Consider the following 7176-nt stretch of genomic DNA (forward strand, 5'->3'; position numbering starts at 1 on the left):
CATTCAGCACAACAGTCCAGGCACTCTGCCTGCCCCCGGGGCAGTGTTATGTCTTTATACTAAAAACTATGTATACAATGTTTACAATTACTTCCCAATACCTATCACCTATGTTAGACAGTGAGCTTCTACTCTAAACCAATCTAAAAGTGCCAACATCACAGCAGAAGATGGAGGCCAAGAAGAAGGAGAAAGGCAGGACACACCCAGATCCCTCCATCTTGCCTCCTGAACCCCCATTCTAGAAAACCCCAAAATCTACTTTTTCACCCCATGATAAATTCACTGTCATTCTACTTAACTCTTGTGGCCTGCTGATCTTCGTCTAAGGTTGGTAACTTGCTCCACGGGTCATAATGAAAACCACAGGCATTTTGGGCTCTGTGCCAGGGTCTCTGAGCCCCCTGGCAGGGGTCTTGGCCATCCTGGACAGCCAGAGGGATGTTCTGGGTTCCAACATCACGTATTATCACTGTCCTAGCAATTGGATAGATATTTCTTGATCTTTTTACCTTGTCTCTGTCTTTATTTTAATATTTGCTACTTTAACTAGTATATAGTAACTTTTATTCCATCATGTTGTGGTAAGATTTTCTGTTCACGTGTATTTCTGTTTAGTGGTTTCTGCAGTACGGCAAATTTTTCTGGGTTTCTTCTCCTGCCCTCTTTTTTCCAAGTAGCAGGCAATATGACATCAAAGCCACACTGAAATTATTGAAAACTTGTCAGAGATTACAATAAGTAAAAAAATTTCAGGATAGAGTTTATAACTAAAAATTGTTCCAGCTATCTAAGCTTCTCTGATCCATAGAGGAAAATTCACAAAAAGACATTTAGGCAAGTAAATTTCCTTTACCTATTCCTTTACCTATTGAGACATGTAAGTGAAATTATCTTGATTATTTACTGGCCTTCTATAAACTAAGACAGCCTGGCTTCACCTGCTTCTAGAACTGAATTAAAATAGCTGGAACTTGATTACACAAACTTCACATTTGAAAGCATGGATGTTTCTGGTGTGTGGTTAGGATTGCAATTAGAGTGTTTCTTGATTCATGCATATAAGCCTAAGCATAGGCAAGTGGGATAATGCACAGATGTAGTTCAGGTTTGTGTTTCTCTCTGTGCTGAGAGCTTCTCTGTGGTTGAAAAAAACAGATCAGGATGAGGCAGTAAAGAAAATTTCTTAATGAGACAGTCAATAGTAATGTTCCTGCCTGAAATATTTCTTTAATGACCACACTCAGGGTAATATAGTCTTTATGTTCAAATTTGGAAACTGAGACATGGGCTTCAGTCATATAACACCAAGGGAATGGGAATATGGAATCACATTCTAGCAATACATTTAACAAATGATGCTAAAGAAGAGTTAAAGTCTATTAAGCAAGCTTAAAAAGCAGAAAAAAGTAAATACAAACACAGATCTGATTTCTTTCCCCTTACATTTGTGTCTGATTGTGTCCTCTCTTAGCCTAAAAACATTTGATAAGCTGAATTTGTAAATAGAGGTGTCTATTAGAGGCATTAATTCATATCAGTTCATTAATGACAGGCTATGCCAAATTGAGCCTGTGTCAGTCTTTGCTGACTCTTGGCAATCTGATCTATCTGGACTTAGGTGAATATGATACTTATTCATATTAATACCTATTGCATGAGGTATTAATAGATAAACCATGAAAAATAGAAGCAATAAAAGCATTATGAAAGTCTGAAAACAGCTGTGGGTAGTGTTGAAAGGTGAAGTATCGGCTAGAGAGAAGAAAAAGGAGCTACAATGGAGCCCTGTGAGGCTTGGTTTGGGGAGGTATTTCATTACAGATTTTGTCACCAAAAGTATCATACTTGGTAGAGCTTGCTGATGACACATAACTGAAAAGCAACACCAGAGAGAGATCAAAACAGCATACAGGGTAGATTGGTGGTCACTGGCAAGAGAGGGACATAAGGAACAAGAGTGGGGATAGGATAAAATCCCAGGTACATGTGTTTGTACATAATGACCAGTAAGGACTTTAGGTGTAAATTGGCACAGTCTCACAGTGTAAAATGAGAGGGGGTGAGCAATCATAAAGCAGCTACATGTTCTGAAATGTTATAATTGAAACAGGACACACAATGCAAAGGGCTTTTACCTCCTCCAGAGGCTGAGTCAATACCATCCATAAGGTATGGATGGGATGAGAAGAGACATCAGGGGCAGTTGTGTCTGAAAGGAGGTTTGAATGCTTGAAAGTGCTAAATGGAAAGAATAAATAGATTTTATCCATTCTTGTGTAGATCCTTTCTAGTGCTCTAGACTGAGTTCTTTTCCAATTAAGTGTTTTCTACCTAGAAAACAGAGTTTTCTTTTGACAGTTAATCAGAGTAGATCATGATTTACAGCATGGAGGTAGATGATGACTACTGTTCTCATTAATGCTTGTAGGGTTTATGAAGATAGCTATCTGCTTGTAGTGAAACAGTGCTGGTCTCAAGAGGATTACAGGAAAAGGCAGGGGTAAGAAGTTAGAGCTGGTAAGATCTTCTGCTTATCAATTACTAGAAAGAAAGGGCAGAAAATCCAAACTATCTCTGATGAAAGTAAGGGCAGACAAACTCTGTCAGTGGCTCCTCTCTGGTCTTTCTTATGGATCTATGAAAGGACACTCAAAGGGCTGATTTTGAGATGACATTAAATTTAGCACATCCCTAGTTATTTGGTGTAAGGCCTTCAAAAAGGACAATTTTAACAAGAAGCAACCAAGTTTGATGCCGAGACATCTTAACCTTCTCAGTTGGGTTTCTCCCCCAATATTGCTTTGAGAGCAGACAGTTTGAATTGTTTCCACAAGCCCAAGAATAAGGGATCATACTGTTTATTAAGTTTCATTAGCATGCAGTGTTAACTTGACACAGACACAGATCAGGACTAAGATCATTGTAACATTTGTGTGTTGACTCCAAATTAAAAAAACACACTGAGATTGTACAAGAGGTAGTTGATTTAGAAGTCTGGCTTATTTAGCTTAGATTCAACCAGTGATTGAATTAAAAATCCAAATTCACTCTCAAAAGGCAAAGGTTTAAGTAAGGAGTTTTTCATGCTTCCTGCTGATGCCTTAGGGGCTGAAAAAGACTCCAGCTTTGTTTCCATATGATGCAGTAGGAAGATCCTAAGCCAGACAAAAGGGCAATGCTTTCTCTTGCTCACCAGTGGTAATCATGATGATCATTCTCATGTGAGATCTGTATGGATCTCATAAATTCTCAACAGCACTGGGATTCTCAGCAGAGGCTAGGATAGCCTCTGTAGGTGTCATTCTATGTTTGTTCACTGACAGAGACAGGGACTGCAGCCATTGTTTCACAAGGGCTCAATTACTTTGTGGCTGACACAGTGCTGGACAGTGCAGCTGCCCATATAGTCCAGAAATGGGACATCCCAATTTCCTTGCTCATCAGAGGGAGAGCAGGTGAGGGTTTTACAAACAATATTGTCCATCTGGGTCGACTCATAATCTGCTACTGTAGGTCTCTGATTTGGTTTAGGAGTTTGGAGGGAATTGGAAAACAGAAGCTGAATAGCATTGCTCTGCTTCTAGTATTGACAAGGACATTTCTTTGCCTGTTTGTGCTAAGCATCCACATCCAGCAACACAAAAAAAGCACTCAACACATATCCCATAGGAACATACCAAGAGGCTTGGAGAAAGATGCCTGTTGCCATCTGATTAGCAACACCATGTAGCACATTATAAACTTGGTTGTGGTTACTCTATTTTGCATACAAAATGTCACAAAGATGTTTTTTGTGTACAGGGCTGCTGTTCCTGCTCTGTGGCCAATCCACTCTGCTGAGAATCTCTGGAAGAAAGAATGGAAGGGTCACTGCTCTCACTGTCTTGGCATCCTCCCAATGAGTTTGCAGTACTGATGAAACCAGAAAAACAGCACTCCTGGTTGAAGTGATTTACTTTTATTAGTTAAAAACTAATATAAAGTATGAAAGTAATGTGAAACCATCTTTACTTAATAAATTCCCAAAGGTATAATGAATTTTTAATTGTCTTAAAGTTGTAGCCTCGTTCAGTGCAGTCTCAGCTCCCCACACAAGATGGCAGCTCTTCTTTCCTTCTGCTCAGCTGCTCCTCAGTGAAAGCTGTCCCTCTCACACTGACACTGCAGGTGCTACTGCAATACACTAATAAACCAAACCAGAACCAGCCCTGAGAGTCTCACCGTTATTCACTCCAAAAAGAGCATCTCACACAGAACAACATGGCTTGTGAGGAGCAGCAGTGTTTCATTCAACACTCCATTTATCTAATAGCAGTAACTGGTTTGTATTTGTGCTGGTTTGACTGAGATAAAATTGATTTTCTTCATGGTAACTGGCATAGGGCTGTGATTTGGATTTGGGCAGGATAACACAGAGATGGGTTTTTGCTGCTGAGCAGAGCTGACATAGAGCCAAGGCCCTTTTTGCTTTTGTCCAGCCATGCTGACAAAGTTGAGGGATGCATGGGAAACTGGGAGGGGAAACAACCAGAACAGGTGACCCAAACTGACCAGAGGGATACTCCAGACCATGTGGTATCATGGGGGGCAAAAAGAAGGGAGGGATGTGATGGGGTTTGTCTTCCTAAGTCACTGTTATGTGTGATGGAGCCCTGCTCTCCTGGGGAAGCTGAACACCTGTCTGCCTGTGGGAAGGAGTGAATAAATTCCTTGTTTTGCTTTGCTTTTGTGTGCAAATTTTGCTTTCCCAATTAAACTGTCCTTACTTCAATTCAAAGGTTTTCTAATTGTTACACTTCTGATCTCTCTCCCGACCCTGTTGGTAGGGGAGTGAGTCAGTGGCTATGTGATACCTGGTTGCTTGCTTGGGGTTAAACCTCAACAATACTGCATGTTGCAGTTTTTGAGGTTTGAAACTGCAAACTAAAAGGGGAAAAAAAGCCAAAACCACTTCTTACAGTTCAGATTACAGGACATTCACTTGCAAAGAACAACATGAAACCCTATGCTCAAACTTTTAGACTGTGTCTCCTACTACCCTGGCTGCACTGTCATTTAGAGAAATGTAAAGTTATTTACATTTCACATTTTTTTAGCTCACGAAATAAGTGCCTGTATTTCAGTCAAGGCAACAAAAAATTAGGTCTTTCTGTAATTCCAGCTTGCTAGAAAATAAATACTAGATTCACCAGCATGATATCTATTTGACCCCAGCACTGCACTGAGTATCCCTGTAAAGTCAGAAACTCTGAAGTAGCTATAACAATTAATGTTTCATAATGTCCTGTCATAAAAGATGCCAAATAGCCAGCACTGCTCTTTAATTTTGAAACATAAGATGAGTCAATTTACACTGTACATCTTCTGCTCAGCTGAAACTCTTGTCTCCTTGAGCAGTTTGTGGGATGCCTCATTCTGTGGTGAGCCAGCCCCCAGCTGGTATGAAGTGGATCTCTGCTCCATTGTCACCAGCTTGTCCCATTTTCAGAGGAGCCTAGAAGAAATACTGAAGCACCTAAGGATCATATTTACAGTGCTCCCAGGTGCAGAGGAGAGATATTCCTCTTATGCCATGGCATAATGTAGGCTTAGCCTGATAAATATTTGTTCTAAATATATAAATCTCCACTACAGTTCAGCAACCGGCAGCTCAGAGCCTCGAAGGCAGCAGCAGCAGCAAGAAGAGAAGAGAGCTGGCCCCCTTTCCCACGCAGATGTCCCCGACCATCCTGAGCTTCCCGCCAGCGGGAGGCCAGCAGGTGTCAGCAGGAGTCTGGGAATGGGACAGAAGCACACCGACCCCAGGAGCGCCAGAACCTCCTCGCTGATAGAAATAAGAAAAGACTCGTTTACCGATTAATCAAAAAAACCCAACCAACCAACCAACCAACCAAAAAAAAACCACCCAACTCACAGCCAAACCCCAAAGCGAAACAAAACGTGAAACCCCACGACTTTTTAAGTGGGTAGTAGTCTCAAAAGAGTTACCGGTCCCTTCCCTCGGGCTGACTCCGGCGGAGCAGCGGCTGTTGGAGCCGCAGCGGAGCCGGAGCCGGAGCCCGACCGGAGCCGGAGCCGGAGCCGGAGCCGGTGCCGGAGCCGGAGCCGGAGCCGGAGCCGGAGCCGGAGCGGAGCCGGGGGCTGGCACACCGCGCCCGGTCCCGCGCTGTCTCCGCCCGGAGCACGGCCCGTCCCGCAGCACAGCTCGCTGCCGGGAGCTCACCGGGGACCTGCGGGGCTTGGGCAGAGCGCTGCGGGTCTGGGGGCCGCCCGGAGCTGCCCGCCTGCCGCCAGAGCCTGCCCCGCTGTCGGGCTCCGGCGGGGAAGGGGCGGCGGCGGCTGCGGGAGGGGCAGAGGGAGGCGCCGGCTGCGCTGCTCAACGCCGAAGCCGCTACGACTCCACTTTACCTCCCAGTGAATGCGCCCCTGTGTACCTTGTGGCAAATGTGACCTAATTAATTGAAAGTTACTTACTTTTCAATTAAGGTACAAATTAATTTACTTTCCATCTCTTGAAGAGTGCCTGGCAGCTGAAAAGCCTAAGGAAGATAGTTACCATAGAGAATTTACCATGGTAACTTGTCCTTTGACAGCTTGTTTGTGTATCAAAGTCTTTATTTAAATATCTGCTTTCCTCAAAAAGCCCTGAAAAGTCTGGCTAGAGATACTCAGCAGTTACCACACTTGAGGGTTAATTGTCCATCTCCAGCCCTCTGCACAGGTCCTGCACTGCAGCCCTCGTTCCTACAAACACCTGATGGATGGATCCCTTTTGTTCCAAACAAGAGAAAGATCCCATGGGGCCCTCAGCACCGTGGAGCACTGTTGCTATCCACCAGCAGCTGTGGTGTACCATCAGGGTATCACACAGGCAAAAATGCATTGCGTTATTTCTAGCAATGTTTCTTTCAAAATAGGTGAGTCAGGCCCTTTGATAGAATCATAGAATGGCCTGGGTTGGAAGGGAGATTAAAGATCATCTATTTCCAACTCCCCTGCCATAGGCAGGGAACATTCACTAGACCAGGTTGCTCAGAGCCTCATCCTGCCTGGTCTTGAACACCTTCAGGGATGGTGATTCCACAGCTTCTCTGGACAAAGTGTGTCAGTGTATCACCACTCTTAGAGTAAAAAATTTCTTCATAATATCCAATATAAATCTATTCTCCTTCA

General features: G+C 43.4%; 1 long non-coding RNA gene across 1 annotated transcript; it reads right to left on the minus strand.

The window, feature by feature from the left end:
• Positions 1–3939: 3939 nt before the first annotated feature.
• LOC118684369 (uncharacterized) lies at positions 3940–6047 on the minus strand. The gene is made up of 2 exons (XR_004979826.1): positions 5992–6047; positions 3940–5827 (listed from the first exon to the last, which is right to left on the minus strand). It is a non-coding gene; the product is annotated as an uncharacterized LOC118684369 (long non-coding RNA).
• Between the last annotated feature and the right edge of the window lie 1129 nt (positions 6048–7176).

Source organism: Molothrus ater, chromosome 1 (assembly GCF_012460135.2).
Source record: "Molothrus ater isolate BHLD 08-10-18 breed brown headed cowbird chromosome 1, BPBGC_Mater_1.1, whole genome shotgun sequence".
Lineage (NCBI taxonomy): Eukaryota > Metazoa > Chordata > Aves > Passeriformes > Icteridae > Molothrus > Molothrus ater.